The sequence below is a fragment of the Tamandua tetradactyla genome, chromosome 7 (assembly GCF_023851605.1).
Source record: "Tamandua tetradactyla isolate mTamTet1 chromosome 7, mTamTet1.pri, whole genome shotgun sequence".
Classification (NCBI taxonomy): domain Eukaryota; kingdom Metazoa; phylum Chordata; class Mammalia; order Pilosa; family Myrmecophagidae; genus Tamandua; species Tamandua tetradactyla.
Window position 1 is genome coordinate 170349763 of NC_135333.1, and position 22706 is coordinate 170372468.

A 22706-nucleotide genomic window follows, 5' to 3' on the forward strand; every position below is an offset into this window, starting at 1 on the left:
CATTGTATGTATATACCATATTTTGTTGTTCCACTCATTTGTTGTTGGCATTTGGACTGTTTCCATCTTTTGGCGATTGTGAATAATGCTGCTATGAATACTGGTGTGCAAATGTCTGTTTGTGTCACTGCTTTCAGCTCTTCTGGGTATATACTAAATAATTGCTGGGTCATAGGGCAACTCAATATTTAGTTTCTAAGGAACCTCCAAACTGTTTTCCATAGTGGCTGCACCATTATACATTCCCACCAGTAGTGCATAAGTGTCCCAATTTCTCCACATCCTCTCCAACATTTATAGTTTGCTGTTTGTTTCATAGCAGCCATTCTTGTAGGTGTGAGGTGGTCCATTCTAAGTTCTGAAGTTGGACACAGAAGTGGTGAGAGTGTGTTGAAAAATTGTTCGGTTAGAGTGTATTGGAGATTAGAGATAGGAGAAAGGGGCTGGCGCCCGGCCAGGTGGTGGGTTTACCCAGTGAAGGGGACCAGGGTCTAGGGAAGGCACATAGAGTCACGGGTGGGTGGCAAAAGCCCATGATGGTGGGTCAGGAGCATCATGGCTGTAAGAGAAGAGGTGCTTGCCCCTCTGGGTCAAATTGTCCCAGTCAAGTATTTGTATTGTTCAAATTAACAGAACTCAGTGCTGTGTGTTACCTGAGGGGGAGGAGAGTGGCAGGAAAGAGCAGACAGAAAGAAGTGTTTTTTGGCACTAGTTTCCAAAAGTCTAAGCCCTGCGTTTGTTCTTATTGAAATATAATTCACGCACTAGGAAATTCAACTGTAGCAGTCAGAGTTCTCTAGAGAAACAGAACCAACAGGAAATATCTGTAAATATGAGATTTATAAAATGTCTCGTGCAACCATGGGGATGTAAGAGTTCAAGGTCTGTAGGGGCAGATGGCGCCCTGACCGCTCCAATAAGGGTCCTCAGCAAACTGTCAAGAGAGGCTGGCAGGCTGACATGGAAGAGAAATTCTGTCTTCCGAATTCTCGTTCAAAGCCCTCAGATTAGATTAGGCACCATTCCTTGCAGAAGACTCTCCCCTTAGCCAACAGTAGATGTAATACAGCCATGGATGCAGCCAGAGCGCTCAAGATTGAAGCCCATGAAATGTCCTCACAGCAAGAGACAGGTCAGCGCTTGCCCGGCCAGACAGCCGGGCACCACCACCTGGCCACGGTGACCCACGAACCTGACCATGACATCAACGTTTAGAATGTACACTTTAACGGTTTTAGTATATTCCCACGGTTGTGCAACCACCATAACTGTCTAATCCAGAACCTTTTCATCACCTCCGAAGGAAGCCCAACACCCATTAAGCTGTTACTCTGCGTTGCTCCTTCCCCACTGCCGGCGACCACTATCACAGCTCCCATCGCCACAGATCTGCCTGTTCTGGGCCTTCTCTACAAATGCAATCATAAAACATACTTTGCATGTGTTCTGAATTCTTTCACTTTTAGCCTAATATTTTCAAGGTTCATTCATACTGTGGCATATAGTGGTACCTCATTCGTTTTTCACGGCTATATGATATCCCACGGCATGAATATCCTGCATTTTGTTTATTTAGTCATCAGTTCGCAGATATTTGGGCTGTTTCCACTTATTGCATAATATGAATAATGTTCTTTCTACTTTCAAGAGACATTTTCAACGTTTCAGCAATCCTGCTGAAAACAGCCCATCGACTCACGCACCTGTTGACACGGCATTGGGATGGAAGCTCATGCCGTCATTCCTTACTTCTGGGTCCTCCAGTAGCTCCCTTCTGAGTCCGAGTAAAAGCTGATACCTGGCATGAGTCACGCGGACTCTTCACTCTGCTCCCCAAGCTGCATCCCTGTCCCAGCCGCCCCGGCTTCCAGCTGCGCGTCAGCCAGCACACTCCCTCTACGGGGACTCCACACTCACTGTCCCTCTCGCTGACCGGCTGTGTCCCCAGGGATCACAGCAGAGCACCGCATCACCTCCTTGGGTCTTTGCTCAAACAGCACCTTCTCAGCCAAGCCTTTTCTGACTTCACAATTTAGAAACACACCCCTCCACCTTCGCTGTGCTTTGCATAGCCCATCTCCCTTCCTGCATTATTGCTTTCGTCCGAACTTATTCTATACAGTTTACTTATTTTTATTTCACTTATTGCCTTACTTCTCCACTAGCATGCAAGCTCCACGAGGGTAGGACTTTTCGTCTATTTTGTTCACTGCTATTCCCCCAGCACTTAGAACAGCGCCTGGCAGATGAGAGATGCTCATAAATATATGTTGAATGAATGAATGAATGAAATGCTTCCAATTTGGCTTCCCAGACTATCTGAAGCATCAAATTTCTTTACTTTTGTTTGGAAATATAACCATGCAGTGCTTAAATCTGCCTAACTCATGCTGATCAGAAGTTCAACAAGCATAAGTCTCTGCAAAGTCTCATTAGTTTGGCTAATTAAAAAAATACAGGAATTATCACTTGATGCATGCAGTTCATCTGGTAAAAAAACAACATTCAAAATTTGTGATGTATGTGGGGGAAGTGGGAGGGGGGAAGGGAGTGCCTAGAGATACTAGGTTTGGGATAATTAATCTAGACAGCTGCCTAAGGGAGTTTTGGTTAGTGCATTTGGTTAATTACTCAGAAATTCCAGGAAAACAAAAAAAGCTGCATTTTAAACAAACGTTTATCAGCTGGCCTTTCTGTTCAAAGGTTCCTGTTGCAGCTCATTCTGCCAGCACTTGTGCAAAACTGAGGCAGCAGCCAGTGACAAAGGTTTTATTTACCTCCTTGATTATCGGTTGACTTTTGGAGGGCTCAGTAAAGACAAGCAGCAGATTAGCTGAGGCGTTGGCAAAGGCAAAGCAATGTCTTAAGGTTTTCTCCAGGCCAAGGTCATGGGCCCCTATTCAGAGGGACACCCAGCAAACACTCTCATCCTACAGCTGTGGGAACTGAGGTCCGGAAAGACAGACTGATACGTTCAAAGTCACACTGTTAAATGGGAACTTGATCACAGTGAAATGCAGCTACTGCTCTGAGAGGGTTAATACTGATTGTGCTGATTACATCTGGCACCCTCGTCGGGACTGACCCCTTACAAGGCAAGTATTATTTTTCTCATCTTCTATTCCAGAGGCCTGGAACTCACAGAGGCTGAGTAACTTGCCAAGATCCCAAGTAAGTAGCAGGGCTGGGAATCACCTCCAATTCCTTTTGACGGCAGAATTCTTTGACCTCTTTCTCTGAAGTCTGTTTGAAAGGGAAATCTCTTTCTCTGAAGATCTAATGGTTTCTGCCCCACGATGTTTACAAATAATAACAACAACAATAATAATGATGTGAACGATACCTTATTTACAGGGTGCCTGCTATATGCCAGCCACTATTCCAGGCTCTGGGAACACAGCAAAGAAAAATTCCTGCCCCCGTGGGAGAAGAAAGACAATGAATGCAACATGGAAGTCTGTTAGAGGGTGATGTTTGCAACGAGGAGAACAAGCAGAGGAGGGTGAGGGGATTGGAAGTGCTGGGAGTATGGCAAGTTCACGGTGAGGATGCTGTTAGCTGGGCCAAGACGTTTGCAGCAGAGACAAGGGCTGGTGCAAAGGAGGAGCATGCCCTGTGTGCTTAAGGAACAGTGGGAAGTCCGTGTATACTTGACGGGAAAGGAGGAAAGGGAAGAATGGAAGGAGAGAGGAGAGATTGGGTGAAGACTGGGCAGGGCCTGGTGGCTCCGTGAAGGCCATTGGTTCCACTCTGAGTGGACAGGAGTCTGCTTGGGGATTGGGCACAGGAGTGGCAGGAGCTGACCTAGACATTAGAGGCCCCTGGATGTGGTGTGGCCGAAAGGGAAGGAGAGTTGGGAAGACCCAACAGGCGCAATCATCCAGACAGGAGGTGATGGCCGCCTAGACAGGGTGACAGCCATGGAGAAGTGCAGATTCTGGATAAATTTTGAGATGAGAGCCAGTGGGATTTGCTGAGAGGGCGAGTGTGGGGTTTGAGAGCGAGAGAGAGGAATCAAAGAGGGATCTACTTCTCTCCCACCACGGAATTCTGCAAACCACGCTGCCTTAGGGAATGAAGAATGCTAGAACCTTCAATGTGTGTATGTGTGTGTGTGTGTGTGTGTGTGTGTGTGTGTGTGAGAGAGAGAGAGAGAGAGACGCATGGCAAAATACTGTAAATTATTTCATCAAAAGATCATTCTACACAAGTTCCAGTGTTTTAAATATGAAGTAGCAAGACTCAAATTCTAGTACCATCATCTCTCCATTTGACCCATGCAAGTGCGTTGACCTCTCTTAAGCCTCAACTTCCTTTTCTGTGAAATGGAGACTACTGCTCTGCTGCCTCCATCTTGGGGTTGTGTGAACTCCACGAGAGCAATGGCAGTGTTTGGAATTACTGTTTTGAGTGGTGTCTGGTACACTGCAGGTGCTCAATAAATAGTAGTTATGTGACTAAGTGAAAGAGAACGTACCTCAAAGACCTTTGGGAAAAAGACACAAATCTATGTTAGGTTTATTATTAGCAAATGAAGGCAACCGCTGAGACAACCAGCTTTGGGGGCAGCCTGACTCAACAGGATAATTACTGTGCTTTGACTCAGCTGTCATTTCTGGTTGCTCATACAATGGAATAATGAGGACATCCCCTCAGAGTTCCTAGCCTCTGGGACTCACATGCATTTTCATAAGCCAACAGCACCTGGACAACTTACATAAAAACAGCTTCGAAGAGTAGCCTCTTCTTAATTAAGAACATCTGCTTTTTTTTTTTTATCAGTCCTCATTAGAGATTTTCTTTGCACCATGGATCTGATCACTGGTAAAGCTGGCAATGAAGATAGGAAAGGTGCACAAAGCCAGGAGAAACTGAATTCTAATTTTGAGTGAATGAGTTGATACATGAATGTGCTTAGGACAGCGTCTGGCTGTAGTAAATGCTCAAGAGGAACAAGCTATCCTTATAATTACCTGCATGTTCATTCATTCCCTTCCTTCCTTCCTTCCATTTTCCTTCCATCCTTCCTTTCTTCCTTGTCTAATCTTTTCATTTGGTACTGTCTGCTCAGAGCTGTTTTGTGCCAGGCCCTGTAGTAGGTCAGGAGAAAGGTGCCTGCTCATGAGATATTTGCAAGAAGCCATTTAGAAAACAATGAGGAGGTGGCATCTATCCAACCCATTGTTTCCTGACATTATATTTATATTAGCATAAAGGCGTGGATGTACTTCAGTTCCCCAGACTTCTGAGCTTACCTTTTCTCTTCATAACCAAATAGAAGGCTCTGGCCTCATCACAGGTGCTGCAGGAAATTCAGCTCCCTGCCCTGCGGTTTCTGAGGATTCCAGCTGGGAACTTCCTACTCCAGCGTCTTTCTCACTCTTCATCTGTCATCTCGTCTTTGACTTTCTCTGCCTGGATTTCCCTAAGTAACTGCAAAGCACCACCAGCCCAAGGTTACTGTGGATAAGGGATTTCTTACTGTGGATTTTGTGTGGATAACAGGAGATGGCGTGGGTAATTAAAGCACAAACCAGGAAACAACATTGTAGGCAATGCCAAATTCTAGTATTCCTTGAAATGTCTAGACCAGTCACTCAATTCCCCTATTCGAGGTGTCCCCTTTCAGACTTTGGCTTCTTGCTCTCTAAATGGGACTACATTTTGCTTGCCGTAATTTTCACTTCAAATCCTCTCTTTGGGTCTGTGATGCTTTGAGGTTTTATGGACCCCAGAAAAGGAATGTTCTTAAAGCTCGTCCATTCTTACTGACGTAGACCTATTTGAGTGAGGCCTTTTGATTCCGTTATTTCAGCCGAGGTGCACCCCAGGTGGGTGTTACTTAGTCCTGTTACCAGAGTCCTTTTTAAGAGGATAAAACACAAAGAGAAGCATACAGAAGCTCAGATAGAAAAGCCAGAGTAGCTGAGAGAGGACACACAGGAGCTCAGAGAGATAAGGACACACGGAAGTGCAGACAGAAGACCACAGAGGGACCAACCAGACACTGAAAGCACGGAGATCCCGGAGAGAAGGGTCAGCACACCCCGCACGTGCCTTGCCATGTGACAGGGAAGTCCCAGCCATGTGCAGCTGTCTCCAGGAAGAAGGAATCATCTTGACGATTCCTAGATTCGGACATTTTCACGGCCTTGCATTCCGGCAACTTTAGCAAACCAAAGTCTCGTCCGTGCAGAGCTGGGGTGGGGGTGGGGGCAAGGGGGAAGCAGGAGACCAGGTCGGAGGCTGCGGCAGGAACCCGGGCCGTGTTGATGCGATCTGAACCTGGGTGGTGGCTGGAAGTAGTGAGAAGGAGGTGGATGGATCAGGACACCGTGCAAGGCAGAGCTGATTGCTTTGCTCCTGGGCTAGAAGCAGGGCTCTAGAGAAGGAAAGGAGGTCTGAGCAATAGAAAGTATGGAATCAGTAAAAGTAACACATGTTTAATGTATATAACTCGTCAGCACCACCCCTTCCCCTGGCCCTGGTAACACCTAATTTACCTTCTGTTTCTGTGAGATCATAAAATACTTGTCCTTCTGTGTTTGGCTTATTTCACTCAACATAATGTCCTCAAGGTTCATCCATTTTGTCACAGGTATTAGGACGTCATTCCTTTTATTTTTTCTGATTTTTAAAATTATGAATACAATATATATACAAAAAAGCAATAAATTTCAAAGTACATTGTAGCAAGTAGTTTCAGAACAGATTTCAGAGTTTGGTATGGGTTACTGTTCTATAGTTTTAGAATTTTCCTTCTAGTTCCTCCAAGACACTGGAGACTAAAAGAAATATGAATATAGTGATTCAGCAGTCATACTTATTTGTTAAATCCTATCTTCTCTGCTGTAACTCCCCCTTTTCCTTTGATCCTTTCCCCAGTCCTTCTTAACTTTTTCTGCCCTTCTTAACTTTTTCATGTTGGAAAGAGGTGTTGATAATATGGGATGGGAGATGGAACTAGTTGATGTTCTGAGAGGCTGGCCCCTCTGCATTTCAGTACTTACTGGCCTAGGAATCATCTGAAGGCTGTAGGTTTTTGGAACTTCATTCCTTTTCATGGCTGAATAATATTCCATTGCATGTATATTCCACATTTTGTTTATCCATTCATCTGCTGATGGACCCTTGGATTGCTTAAATCTTTTTGTTATTGTGACTGCTGCTGCTATGAGCATGGGTGTATAATTATCTGTTTAAGTTCTTGTTTTCAATTCTTTTGGGTATGTACCTAGAAGACAAATTGCAGGGTCATATGGTAATTCAATGTTTAACTTTTTGAAGAACTTCCAAACTCTTTCCACCATGGCTGCACCATTACATTCCCATCAATAATGCATAAGAGTTCCAATTTCTTTACAACCTCACCAACACTTATTTTCTGTTTTATTTTTTAAATAATAGCTATCCTAGTGGGAATGATCATCATTAGTAGGTGCATGATATTCCACACTACAGATATAACATAATTTCTCTACTGGTCAGGATTCTCTGGAGAAACAGAAGCAAGAGGAGATATCTGTAAATATGAGATTTATGAAAGTGTGTCACGCAACTGTGGGGATGCAAGCGTCCAAAATCCACAGGGCAGGTTGTGAAGCTGGCATGTCTGATGAAAGGGCTTGAAGAACTCAACAGGAGAGACTCGCTGGCTGAAAAAAAAAGAAAATTTTCTTTCTCCCTTAAAAATCTTCAATTGATTGGCTCAAATCCAACTGATTTGATTATATCATTTGCAGGAGACACACCCTTAGTTGATCACAGATGTAATCAGCCACAGATGCAATCAACTGACTGATCATTTAATACATGAACCTTCTGGTTTATCAACCAGTCACAAAATATCCTAACTGCCATAATGGCCAGGCCAGTGCTTGCCTGAGCAGACAGCTGGGCAGCATCATTTGGTCAAGTTGACACCAGAACCAACCAGCTCAATGTTTTTAAACATTTCTCTATTGCTGGACGTTTAGATACTTTCCATTTTTAGGATTATGAAAATGCTGCAATTTTTATAAGAAAATATTTATGTCTTTGATTATTTCCTTATGAGATATTGTGAACTGTAAAATCATCAATATTCTTAAAGTTGTTTTGAAAAATGGTTTCCCGATTACTGACTATTTCTCAGCATTGTACCTAATATATGATGGTGAGAGACTCAGAGCTGTAGGGTCCCTAACAGAAAGCTGTTTAAACACTCACTCGGTTTCCACCAGGCTTTTAAAACCTGTACCTACTTCTCTTTTGACTATGAGTAAATTGGAAAGTTAACTATAATTAATCTCTATTAATAAGCATGAACATCATTTGAAAGTCAGGCAGAAACTGATGCTTATTAAATCACTTCATCCAATGTGCCCTTTATTTCATAAGAAAACAATTCCCTTTTCCACCAACCCTATGCCTCTCTCTCATGCTCTGTTTTCTGTCTAGCAGGGCACAGTCCTGGGCCCACTATTAGATATATCTAAAATTAAGAGTAAAAAACTAAAAGTAATTAGCTGTTTCCTAAACTTTTGGCTTCTCCAGCTGCTAATTAACTGATATAACTCAGCATGGTGATAAATAACTGAAAGCCAGTAAAATAATTGGGGAATCCAGATGTGCAGGCATGAAAAATGCATGAGAGCAAAGCAAGTTTCTGGCTTTGAGGCAGTCTGAAGCCTGTACAGTGAGTCCCTGCTGTATTCTTTGGACTCTGACTTGCAGAGAGGCAGCAAGTGTGGTTGTATTATTCATGTGTAATACAGTGAGATTTGCTTGCTACTGTTCGTATTCCACTTTAACCCCCCTTCCTCTGCCAATACACATCTTGGTTGATGTTAATGAAATATTTACTTTGGGGCATGTGAAACATTGCCATGAACATATGTTATGGGTGTCCCAGAAGAAGAAGAGAAGAGAAGAAGGGGCAGAAAGAATAATGGAAGAAATTACCACCGGAAATTTCCCAACTCTTAGAAAAGACATAAAGTTACAGATCTGAGAAGCACAGCATACCCTAAAGAGAATAGATCCAAATAAACACACGCTAAGACACTTACTAATCAGATTGTCAAATGCCAAAGACAAAGAAAGCAGCAAGAGAAAAGCAATCCATCACATACAAGGGAAGTTTGATAAGATTAAGTACAGATCTCTCAGCAGAAATCCTGGAGCCAAAAAGACAGTGAAATGATATATTTAAGATACTGAAAGAGAAAAACTGCCAACCAAGAATTCTATATCTATATAGATTGGGCCCATAAATGCCTCAGCATTCTAAAAGTTTTGATTTTGAATAACATTGACAGGATTACCATGTGTTTAATTTTTTAAAAAATTGAGCACTGTGATTATGGGGTTTTGTAATTTAGCAGAACTCATCTTGGTAGAAAAAATAGACATGAATTATGTATAACTTTTTGGAAAGTTTAATCTGATATCAGAATAGTCACTGACATACAATTCCGTTGTAAAGTCATACAGAAAGTTATAGAATTATATTGTGATGCTGGGACTTGGAGTGAGACACCTATCATTTGGCATTCAAGGTGAATAGTAATTCACAGCAGTTCTGCCTGATGTCCGGGGGTTATAGACACTTGGCCAGTTTGGGCTGTTCTACTCCGAGACTCATGACCACAGATGCTCACCGTGGCTTTCTCTGAGGAAACTCGAAGCCTGAAATTTATATTCTTTGTGGCAGATAAGTGGGTATCGACAAGGTCCAGTCCTCACGCACACACTAACTAAACCCCCTTTCCCACAGCAACATGTTTCCAATTTGCAGCTTGTGCTTCAGTAGCAGAATCTGTTTTCCTTATAACCACGGAGCTAAACAAAAAGAAAGCCATGTGTCTTACAAATGGTCTTATTTGTTTACTGGATAATACCTTTAAGAATATTTTGCAGAGAGTAGACTGCCTTTCACTCGAGGACTACTCAAATCTTTTGGACTCTTCCGAGCTTGGGGATTGAAAATTTTGACATTTCAACCTTCTTTCCCCCTGTCCTTTATGGATATTGACTTTGGTTTTCTCTTCTCTCTCTGGATTTCTGTCCTCTTGCCTCCTTTTTCTTTTGGAATTCTATCTTCGTCTTTTGTTCACTGTTCAATACAGTATGAACAGGGATGGGGCCTGGAGGGGGTGAGAGAATCGGTGAGCATCTGGTGGGGGAGCAGGCATCGTTGCAGAAACTGGCGAAGAGCTGCCAGCGCCATAGCTCTGTCTTCCTCCGGTTCTCAGCATGTTTGTTGTTCTTCAGTCATACCAAGATCTGAATAAAAGGGTAATTTTAAACATCCACGATTTCTCCCTATAATGCAACCACTAGCCTTGATAATGCTCATTAGTACCTGTCACCAGATCTCCCAACGGTGCTCTTCCAGCTAGGTTCTCAGGCACGTTTTAACAAGACCCCCTAGTGCAGGGATGTTTCATGAACACAGCAGAGGAGAGGCAGGAGTAGCCAGGTCTGTCAGTCTCACAGTAGCACCCCCTCTACCTTTTAACATTCCATGTAGCTGTACATTCCATCTGCTTGTTCATTTGCTGAAATGAGAAAAGAAAAATCCATGCACTGATTTAAAAGAAACCAAAAAAAGAAAAGACAAAAAAAAAAATCCCTCCCTTCTAGCTGAACAAAAATGTGCAGTTAATACTTGGCGCTTGATAAGTGCAGTAGTGAATGTGGAACTGAGCCTGTCTGTATATCTGGTAGCTCTTTCCTTCTTTGTTTTTCCTTACTGGTATTCTGCCTAACATTTGCCTCTGTGATGGTTATATTGCCTAGTAAGCATCTGTGGATGTGAAAATAGTATAGTAAAAAAAGAAAAATCCGTGGTTATTGATGTACCTAGACTTGTGTATGCCTTTTAAACAGTTCTGGTTTCACCTTACGTGGAATAATCAGGAAAAGTGTAAACATTCAAAAGTGAAATAAAAAAATTTTATCAGTTAGAAAAAGAAACAGAAAACAACAAGTGCTGGAAAGGATGTGGAGAAATAGGAACACTCATTCACTGTTGGTGGGAATGTAGAATGGTGCAATGGCTCTGGAAGGCAATTTGGAGTTCCTCAGGAAGCTGAGTGTAGAATTGCCATATGATCCAGCAGTGCCCTTACTAGATATCTACTCAGAAGAACTGAAAGCAGGGGCATGAACAGACATTTGCACACCAACGCTTAGCATCATTATTCACAATTGCCAACAGATGGAAACAGCTCAAATGTCCACCAATGGATGAGTGGATAAACAAACTGTGATATACGCATGCGATGGAATATTACACAGCTGTTAGACAGAATAAAGTCATGACACCTTGAGGACATTATGTTAAGGTGAAATAAGCCAGAAACAGAGGGACAAATACTGTATTGTCTCACTAGCATGAACTAACATTAAGGAGTGAACTTTGAGAGTTAAAGTTGAGAACACAGATTATCAGGAGATAGAAAGAGGGTAGAGATTTGACATTTGATACTGAAGGAAAGTTTAATAAGATTGATCTTTCTGCATCTCCAAATGTCTCTGTCTGTGTCAGCTCTGAAGCTTTTTGCAAAATAGTTCCCTCTTAAATGGCTCCAGTAAGCAGATTAAGACCTACCTTTAATGGGTGGAGACATGTCTCCATGGAAACCACCTGGTCAAAAGGTCCCATCCTCAACTGGGTAGGTCACATCTCCATGGAAACAATTTAACCAAAAAGATTCCACCCAGCAATATTAAATCAGGATTAAAGAACATGGCTTTTCTTGGATACACATCAGTTTCACACTGGCGCACTCTTTTGTCCAGTATATGGTTAGATGAGTAATAAAAGACATGAATGAAAATACAGATAATATCAATAATAATAGGTTGGGAATATGGGGAAAATATCCCTATAAAACTATATAAAGCAATAATTTTAGTACTACTTCAATAATCTTTCATCAATTATAATAAATATAACTACTGTTACAAATAGTAGTATTACAAAAAACAATGTTATCATCAACTGTAAGAAATTTTCCACACCAATGCAAGTGTTGGGTTTGAGGTGGTGATTCCCATTTTTATGCATGATTGTTCTGTAAACCCACAACCTCTCTAATAAAAAAAAATTTTTAAAGGTGCGAGACACAAAAGTATCTATAAGACAGTTTTACTGAACTTCAAGGAATAGATGAAAAAATGTGGAAAGCTTTCTAACTCATTCAAAGAGATTAGAGACCCTTGTTACCAAAGCTAGACAAGGATAATGTGCCAGTGATGATTTAGTTGGAAACAGAAACTATGCCAGTTATTGAATGAAGGTAAAATAATGGAAAGAACTGTTACATAAATAAGGAGATGCTAACCAGGTAACTAACAGGTAGAAAGAGAACCCTAAAGTAACACAATCATAGCAGCTGCAGAAAGCAGCTTCTGTCCCTAAGGCTGAGGGATAAAGGGAAGAAGTTGGAATTATTAAAATAGAGAAGTTTGGAAGAGGGGCCCCTGAAGCTGAAAATCAGATCCCTGAGGAGGTGGCGCTGCCTGCTCAGTGCTGGTGTCTCCGAGTGGGGAGCATGAGGTGGTTGGTTCTGCAAGTGCTGGGAATCCTGCAAACTAGATTCAGCTGTTGCTATGGGAAGGCACTGCTGCCGCCAGGGAGAAGAAGTGTTGCTGGGATATTGCTCACAGGAGAAGGAAGCGGACAGAAAGATCACAGCAAGCTGACAGGAAGGAGCAAATCTCTTCCTCTTCTGGTTTTGCAGTCTCCTTTGTCAGGCAGAGCCTAAGAAGAAGCCAGCTGGCAAAACAGAAATATGGTCTCAGATTTCCAGCTCTAGTGTCACAGACCAAAGTAGAGAGGGGTAGGTTTGGAGCCAAGAGACGGTGACTTAATAACTGGCACAGAAAGCACACACAAAAGAAAATTTATGTTCATCCCATTTATAAATGGATGAAATCATCTTATGTAAAACATTAGCAAATTGAATCCAGCAGTTAAAAAATTATCCAACAAAGGTGAATTTATTCCAGGGAATACAAGGATGCTTCAACATTCAGAAAACCACTTATGTAATTCAGTATATTAACAGATGGAAATAGATAGCTATTGAAAACATATTTGAAGAAATTCAATGCTTATTCCTGATAAAATCTCTTAGCAAAAATAGAGGTAGAAAAAAAATCATTATACTTAATGGCGAATCATCAGAAAAATTCCTATTAATGTCAGAAATGAGAAAAGGATAACTATGGTCACTGCTACTATTCAACATTATATTAGAAGGCTTGAAAATACAATTTAATAAGAAAAAGAAGGAAGAATAAATATCTGAGTAGCTGAGACAATATTGTCATTTTTGGCAAAAAGCTGGGGCTCTATTTTTAAAAATCCAAGAAAAAGAGTTAACTGGTGAGACACAAAGATCAATGTAGAGGCCACAGCTTTCTTACATCAGTGCTGTCCAATTAAGAAATATAAAATAAAGTTCAAGTTGGCAATGAAAACTGTGAAATGCACGTGAATAAGCCTAATAAGAATGCACAGAAAGCTCTTCTAAAAGACACAAAAGAAGTTCTGAATGAATAGATGTGAATGGGAAGGCTTTCATAAAAATACCAATTCTTCCCCAATTACTTTATAAATCCCATCCAATGTCAATAACAATTACAGCTGGAATTTTTAAGGAAAACTCACAAACTGATTCTAAAATTCATCTGACTGAAAAAAAATAGGCTAGAATAAAAAATATTTTTAAAAAAGATTGATGGAGAGCTTACCTTCCCAGATATCAAAAAAACTTATGAGGTGATATTGAAGGCATGAATATAGACAAACTGACCAATGAAACAGAAGCTATTCACTTATGGCATTTAATCTTTGATAAAGATGTCATTTCAATAGAGGGTTGGAAAAGAGGGACTGTTGGCTATTAGTTAGGAAATGAAATAAAGTTCAATTATAATCTAATGCCAAGTTTTTGATTAGTAGCATATATTTAACCCAGAAAGTATTAGGAAAAAATACAGGACAATTTATTTAAATCTTGAAATGAGAAAGACTCTCCTCGGCAAGACATAAAAACAGAAGCCATAAAGAGAGGGGGAAAAAAAGGGTAGATTTGACTGCATAAAAATCGGTAAATTTGCCTAGAGAAAGACACTATAAGTAAACCAAGAAATACATGACTGCTTCAGAGACTATTTTTATGATATAGTTAACAGATATTTAACCTTGATAACCTTTTCCAATATTAAAAGCATTCCCTAAGTGAATTGATTTAGGGCTTTTAGTTATTTATCAATAATGCCCTATAAGTCAGGGACTACTAGTTCTTTGTAGACGTGACTAGGTCCTTAGAAAAACCCTGTCAAGGCAAGGTAGGTGGAAAACAGGGTCTCAGAAAGTTTGAGCAGCTTCCTTATTTTCTCAGTTTGTCAGTGGTGGAGCCAAAATTCAACACCAAATCTGTCTGAATTCAGAACTCTTTCCCATGTCCTTTCCTCTTCCCTGTGATAATTAGTTTACTTGTACATTTCTAAAATTAAACTATTATCTCACATGAAGCATTCCCTGACCTCTACGCTATGGTTCAGCAGAATATTATGCCTTTAAACCACAAGGAAAGGATATGTGCATCGTATGGACAATGGAATGCCACTGAGTCTACAAATATTTATTCCGAGTGAAGAGATAACCATAGTCAAGTCCATTCATGATTAAACACTCAGCAAAAACAGTCGCCAGAGAGAAATTTGAAGTTGGCTTGCTCATTAATTTGGTATGCAGTGTTGTCAAAATTATTCATCAGCCTAGTTTCACACTGGCAAGCAATAATTTCTCCTAGGCCAAGAGAATTTCACGACCCAAACCCATAGGAAACTCTGACGTATGGAATTTGAAGATATCATTGTATGTATCGATGGATGAGTCTAAATTAATTATTTATTGGTAATGAAGTGAAAAAAGAATGAGGATCTCGGAATTTTTAAAAAATCTTTAAATTAAAACCTATGGATTCTGTTTTCCTTTTTATCTTTTGCCTAATATTTGAACAGATTTGCAAGTAAAGAGCTAAATGGACAGTTTTGAGTTGCATTTCTTTTAATTTTTTTTCCTTGTGGTGTTGCTAGATTATCATTACTGTTATTTCCTTCATATAAGGGATTATTGACATCTCCTAGGCTTCTCTGACCCCTTGGCAGAGTCCTCTCTCCTCTGTCTAACGTTGGCATTTCTCAGAAGTCTGTGCAAGGCCTCCTTTGCCAGTCTCCTTTGGCTGGTCTCATACACTCCTGTGGCTCCAATTACCCAGGTATGTGCAGATGACATCTGTTATTTAGGAGACCTTGGCTGCAAACGTCAGAGAGTCCAGTAATAGCCAAACAGTAATGATGCTTAGTTATCTCCTATAACAAGAAGTCTGGAGATAGTCAACTTAAGCCTGGTTTAGGGGATGAGAGAAACCATCAGGTCCCGCCTTCCATCTCTCAGCACTGCTGTTCTCAGAGCCATGTCACAGCGTCAGAGTGGCAGCTAAATCTCCAGGCCTCATGCTCTCACATAACACATGTAAGACGGGATGAATGGGGGACACTGAGAGCAGAAGGGAGCTTTCTCTTCGTGCTGCTTTCTATTTTACCAGGGAGGGATCTCTTTCCTAGAAGTTCCCCAGTAAAACTCCCCTTCCATCTCATTGGTGAAAAATGGGTCACTTGAGGAATCGGTGACAAAGAGAAATGGGGTTATCATGGTGGGTTTCACCAGTTTTCATTCATCCCCTCGGCGAACTGACTTGGCGTTCCACTGCCTGAGCAAAAGTGGGGTTTTGTTAGCCAGGAAGATGGGAGGAACGGCTGCTGGATTCTCAGTCAGCAGTGTCAACCGTAACACGCAAACAGGAAAGGCTCCATCCCAGATCTACGTTATGAGGTTTATACCCATTTCTGTAAATATCCACAAAATATTGAAGGTTCTTCAGTGCCCGTGAACTCATTGTTTCCCCTGATAGCCCTCTGCTTAAATCCCTGGGTCCTGCCTACCATCCGCAACCCTCCTCCTTCAGCTTTAATGAAATGGAAAGCAATGCTGCTCACCGGTTGCTCCAAAACGGGAACCTATGTGTAATCCTTACATTGTCTTAGCCCAACTCTCAAATTTAGTCCACAACAAATTCTGATTCATTCTATCTTCAAAATATCATTCAGAACTTTGCACTTAATCATCTCTTCCACAGAAGCACGTCAATTCACCAAAAGATTGATTTGCTAACTTACCAACTCATTACATAGTATTGAAATTATTTACCAATTATATTTTACACATCTTTAATAGAACGGTTTACCAGCATTCATAAAAATGTTTAATTTTAGTTACTCCTGGACAATATACATATTTTTAAAATTTTAAGCATACTCCCATAGCCTGGTGTCATGGTTAGGGACAGGTGTCAACTTGGCCAAGTTGTGGTACCTGTTCATCTGATTGGGCAAGCGCTGCCCTGTCTGTTGCAATGAGGACATTTCATAGGATTAGGTCATGATCACGTCAGCTACATCCACAGCTGATTCCATTTGTAATCAGCCAAAGGGGAGTGTCTTCTACAATTAGTGATGCTAAATGCAATCATGGGAAGCCTTTTAAGGAGGACTCAGAGGAGACAGGTTCCATTCCTGCTTTGGCTGGTGAGCCTCTCCTGTGGAGTTCATCCAGGCCATCCATTGGAGTCATCAGCTTCGCAGCCTGCCCTGTGGATTTTGGACTCTGCGTTCGTATGGTCACGTGAGACACTTTTATAAATTTTATATTTGCAAGTGTTCCCTGTTGATTCTGTTTCTCTAGAGAACCCTGACTAATACACCTGGTATCCCTAGAAAAGGAGTATGAAGCAAAACTTACATGCATTGCTCATTAAAGAAGAAGAATGCAATCTGGTTGAGGGTAGGGAGAAGCAAGAGGGAGAGAAGAAGGCGAATGTCTTAGTTTTCTAGGCCAATCAAGCAAATGCCATGAAATGAGTTGGGTAAAACAATGGGAGTTTATTTGGTCATAGTTTGAGACTGGGAAAAAGCTCAAATCAAGGCTATGCCTTCTCCCTAAAGATGCTGGCATCTCGGGTCTGGCTGCCAGTGATCCTTGGTCCTTAGCTTGTCCTATGACAAGTCCCATGGTGGCATCTCCTAGCCTCTCCCTTCTCTTCTGGGTTGCATCGATGTTCAGCTTCTGGCGGCTCCCTCTGTCTTTTCTCTCTCTTTGTCTGAATTTTTTAAGCTCATAAACAACTCCAGTAACAGGGTTAAAGTCCATCCTAATTGAGGTGTACCACATCTTCACTGAAATAACCTCAACAAAAATTCCTACTTATGATGAGCTCACACCCGCAGGAACGGACTAGGTTTAGGAAGATGCTTTCCTGGAAGGCGTACAGCTTCAAACCACCATGGGAATAAGGCACACAAGAAAGGAAAACAACACAAGCCAGTGTGCTACCAAAGCTAGGTATACCTTCTCAAGAAAACGCAACTGGTTGTTAGCTCATGTGGAATAGCTCCTGAGTGGCGGAAAGGTCACTGCTTTCCACCACTCAGGCGGAAATATTCACTGCTTCTCAGAATATTCACTATGGAAGTAAAAAAGGGCAGGCAATTTACGTGTGTGTCTATTTCCATCTTCTGCCTCAATGCAGAAAGCCTGCCCTATAGGACACAGAGTGCCCCTCACTTGCACGTTGTGTTGCCCAGCCCCCTTGGGCTGCCGTCGGCTGGGAAACCAGAGACTCCACAGGATTCAGGCCGGCTGGAGGTGTGCACTGGCCCTGCTGTGGTGCCTGTGAAACTGGCACAGAGGAGGGATGCTTAAGCCCAGTCCTTACCCCTGGGGAGGCTGGAAAATTGGAGACGTTGGCGTATGAGACAGTGGCAGCAGCTGGGATGCGAGCCATGTCTGGACTTGCTCCAGCCTGAGAAGAAAGGCAAGTGGACAAGGCTGCAGGGTGTGTGAGGATGAGTGGAGCTGGAGCCATGCAGAAACTGGACTCGTTAAACAAACTAAGGAGCCTATGTTGCACGAGAAACTGGTGAAAGGGTCCTAAAAGTACCAAACCACTGACAAAAGAAAAATGCATGTGCAGAATTCTTTCAGTTGCATTTGCTACTTTTCTGGATATTTTTGAATGTCATTTCTGCTTTTTCAAAATTTTATCACTTTATTTTTTTCTTCTACCAATCCCTGTAATGTCATAAAGGTCAAATTTGGTGTTTCCAGAATTAAAACATTTAAATTTCAATTTTGATTTACTTCTACATGGATTGAAGACACGTATTTTAAAAGTAAAACTTTAGATTTGTTAGGATAAACTATAGGAGAATATTTATGATTTACAGTAGGTAAGGATTAATTAATCAGAACACAAAAGCACAGTGCATAGAGAAAATTTTGATATTAAAATGTATAATTCTGCACATGAAATTTAAAAATCAGACTATAGCTAACAGAAGATATTTGCAATGCATATAGCTGGAAAAGGTTTAAGATCCCTCCAAAATGAAGAATGGCTACAAATGAATAAAAAAGCTAAACAACCTGATAATAAAATTGGCAAAAATATCGGGAGGCAATTCACAGAATAGGAAAATTGAATGACAATAAACCTAATCAGTAATTGGAGAAATACAAATTAAAATGATGATGTGATACCTTTTCACACCTATCAGATTGGCAAAAACTAAAAACCCTGACAATATCATATGCTAGTGAAGTTACAGAAATATGAAGCATAAATTTGAGAGTAATTTAACAAAATCTAATAAAATTGCAAATGTGCATACAATGCTGCAATTTCATTTTTAGGCACATATCCTAGAAAACTAGAAAACTTTTGAATTTGTGTAGCTGGAGACAGAATGAGAATGTCCAATGCAGCATTGTTTGAAGTGGTATAAAAAAACAAATGTTCATCATGGAAGAAGAGATACGTTGTAGAATGCTTATAACATGGAATTAAAACAAATAAACTAAGACATTCGCCTTCTTCTCTCCCTCTTGCTTCTCCCTACCCCAACCAGGATTTCATATCATTGTATGAAAAAGCAAGTCAAATAATAGTCTGAGCATAAGTAGTCCAGGACTAAAATGGCAGGTTGCTTTGGTTTGATAAAATCACTGAAATACAATTGAGCAGAAATGGATACGCTTTTATAAGGGGGATTTGTTATAGTTACAAGTTATAATTCTAAGGCTGTGAAATTGTCCAAATTAAGGCATCAATAAAAGAATCCCTTCACTCAGAAAAGGACAATTGCATCTGGGATTTCTCTGCCACGTAGGAAGGCATAGGGCAATGTCTGTCGGCACTTCTCTCCTGCGTTGGTTTCCAAAATGGTTCACTCAGCTCCCTTCTGTGTCTCCAAACATCTGTGTCCTGGTTCCATTTTTTCTGCTCTCCATGTCGGCTCTGAGTCTCTCTCTGAAAGGGCTCCAGGAAAGGTTTAATACCCACCTTGAATGAGAAACAAGCTAATCAAAAGGTCCCACCCAGGCGGGCCGCGGTGGCTCAGCGGGCAAAGTGCTTGCCTGCTATGCCGGAGGACCTCGGTTCGATTCCCGGCCCCAGCCCATGTAACAAAAACGGAGAAACAGAATACAATAAAACAAGAAAATGTTTAAAAATGTTTCCCTTTCTTCCTTCCTTCCTTCCTTCTATCCTTCCTTCCTTCTCTCTGTCTTTCCTATAAAAAAAAAAAAAAAAAAAAAAAAAAAAAAGGTCCCACCCACAATTGGGTGGGTCACATCTCCATGGAAACAACTTAATCAAGAGATCCCTCCCCAAATAGGTCTCCCCCCACAAGATTGGATTAAAGAACATGTTTTTTCTGGGGAACATAACAGCTACACACCAGCACACAGCTCTTTTCTATTAGGGATCCAGACTCCTTCCATATATAGAAAATGTATTTAAAGTTTGAAACACACAGAAGAGCATTATATGTGATTATGATTAGGTATGTGCAGTCAATTTATAAAAGTATGCAGGGGAATGAAAACACACCAGTCTGGTAATAGAGGCTACTTCCAGGGAGGAAGGAAGAATAATGGAATAATGGGATATATGTAAGGGTTTGTAAAATATTGTAAGATATATATAATATACAAGACATATGTTCTCTATGCTTTTCTGTATGTTTGAAAACTTTGTACTACAAACATTTCAAAAGAAAAAAGATCAGAAAGATATCAGAATTATAAACAATGAAATTTAATTGGAATTTTTAATTTTAACTTGAAGTGCAAACTGAAGTTAAATTCAGAAGCACACAATTTTAATTAGAATTGGTCGAACAAATCCCATCACGTATAAAATGCTAAAATTTCTTTTTTTTTTTTTTTAAACATTTTCTTGTTTTATTATATTTTGTTTGTTTGTTTGTTTTTTACATGGGCTGGGGCCGGGAATCGAACCGGGGTCCTCCGGCATAGCAGGCAAGCACTCTTGCCCGCTGAGCCACCGCGGCCCGCCCTAAAATGCTAAAATTTCTTAATAATAAAAGTCACTAGAGGTCTGTTGACTTGTTTGCAGTCTGCAGACTGCTTCTACATGAAAGTGGAAAATAAAAAAGGAAAAGGATGGAATGAGCAGGGTTTAGTTACTCTAGTGGATTATCTGATTAGAATGCCTGCCACAGAACCCACTGATGCTGCTGATGTTGGCCAATCTCTGTGGAAGGAGGTATATTAGTTAAGATCAATTTTAAAACTGCTTCATGAAGAACCAAACAAAAGTTGGTTAAGCAAGAGAAGAGTCTCTTGCTCACTCACATAATAGTCTGAGCATAAGTGCTCCAGAAATGAAACGGGAGCTTCCAGACTCCTTCTGTCGTGTTGCTTGGTCACCCTCAGCACGCCACCTTCACCTCGTGGTCTGAGATGGAGGCTCCATTTTGCACCATCATGTCTGCACTTCACCCAGCAGGAAGGTCAAAAGAAAGTGGAAGACATGGTGTTATCTGTAGAGACAGGACTGGAGAGTCGCTCACACGAGGATGTTAATATCCTGTTGGCCAGAATTCAGTGCATGGTTCTGTCTAGGCTGAGAAAGACGCTCTTTATTCTGAATGTCCATATACCCAGCTCAAATTTCTACTTCTAAGCCAACAAAAGGAGAATAGAGACTAGGAAAGTAGTAAGAGTCTCTGCTCAGGTGGCAAAAGTAATTCTTTAACAAGCACATGGAATTCCTCTCAGGAAGGGAGATACGTTTTGTATAGGGAAATACTTTTATGAGTCCTTGAAACTACAAGCAGCTGAGCAAAGATTAGAAATAGAAGGTAGACGAAAAGGAGTTTGAATAGTTCTCTTCACAGGCAAATGAGAGTACTGGGATTTTTTTTTTCCAGCAAAGAGGAGAGGGAGGGATCCCAAGCTACTTAACAGAGGTCTGGATCCCCCAAACTTTCATTGTTTGCCACACAAAGAAAGCTCGGTGGAACTGGGTTTTCTATATGGGTTTGTGCGTGGAAATCCAGGAGAGGGGCTGGGTTTCATGTATGAGCCAGTATCACGTATGGCAGGCAGAGCACTCAAGAAAGGGAAGCATCCACACATGGAAATACTAAGAAACACCCCTCAGCCTCACTCTGGCTCATTGTCCTGGAACACAGCTTTGGGAGAATTATTTTCCAAGGGTCTCCTGGGTTTTAATAGTGAATGAAGTCCTCGAAGGTCTCTTTCATCCGTCTGCCTGAGATGCCTAAGTCCTAAGAAGAGGACCACCTAGGCTCTAACAGTGGGCTTTGCTAAACTTAGTCTGAACTCAGGGAGTCTGTCCATCCCTCTCTGTCCGGCTTCCTCTATGACTGAAAGAGAAAACCCGACATCGAGATTCCACATCAGAACACTAGGAGAATGTAACCAAGATTTGGTCAAGAATTTTGGTGACAAATTAGTCATGAAGAAGTCCAAACTTAAACGCTAGACGTGGTTTTGGAAAATTTTCTTAAAATTGACCTTGAGGTAGTTAAAAGTTATTATTTTGTGAGTTAAACTAGAAAATTATGTTTAATTTGCTATTATTTAAAAAGTTATTTGTTTCCCAAGAGGACTCAGCTAAATGGTATTCATTCATTTGTCCACTTTGATAGCTGCTATGAAGGAAACGCATGTCAACATATTCACTGACTATGGTCCCTGCTTCCATGTAGCTTTTCATTAATTGATTGGTCCATCCACCAGTTCAACAGCTATTTATTGAACGCCTTCTATGTGCCTGTCACTGGCCTTGGAATAGGGACAGAGGGGAATGATATACCTCCAGGCACCGTGGAGTTTCCTGTGCCTGAGCAGACGTGGGCATAAACAATTACAGCAGCACGTGATGCAGGTGATGGGAGAGGATGCCTTCACGTCCTTTGCTTGTGGATGGCAAAACCACAACCTCAAAGTCAGGCTTATTTGTGGGGTCCTCAAGATGAAAAAAACTGCAAGACTGGGAGCGTCCTTCCAGTTTTCAAAGCATCTGTGATTTCTCTGGTATTGTTTACAGGACAGAGCCTGAGAAAATCTTTCCTGCTAACAAGCCAACATTTAGTTTATAATTAGACAAGCGGGCTCAACAACAAGAGGTGAAGGAACATTGCCAAGAATCTCAGAAAGGACCAAAGGGAAACAGCTCAAAATTAATTTAACTTTTAGAGTTCAAAAAAAAAAATTGTCCATTTATTATCCGTGGCTCAACGCACATCAAGAA

At 41.2% G+C, this 22706-nt stretch overlaps 1 long non-coding RNA gene across 1 annotated transcript; it reads right to left on the bottom strand.

Moving 5' to 3' along the window:
* Positions 1-19141: 19141 nt before the first annotated feature.
* Positions 19142-21014, bottom strand: LOC143690311 (uncharacterized). The gene is made up of 2 exons (XR_013179128.1): positions 20780-21014; positions 19142-19463 (listed from the first exon to the last, which is right to left on the bottom strand). It is a non-coding gene; the product is annotated as an uncharacterized LOC143690311 (long non-coding RNA).
* Between the last annotated feature and the right edge of the window lie 1692 nt (positions 21015-22706).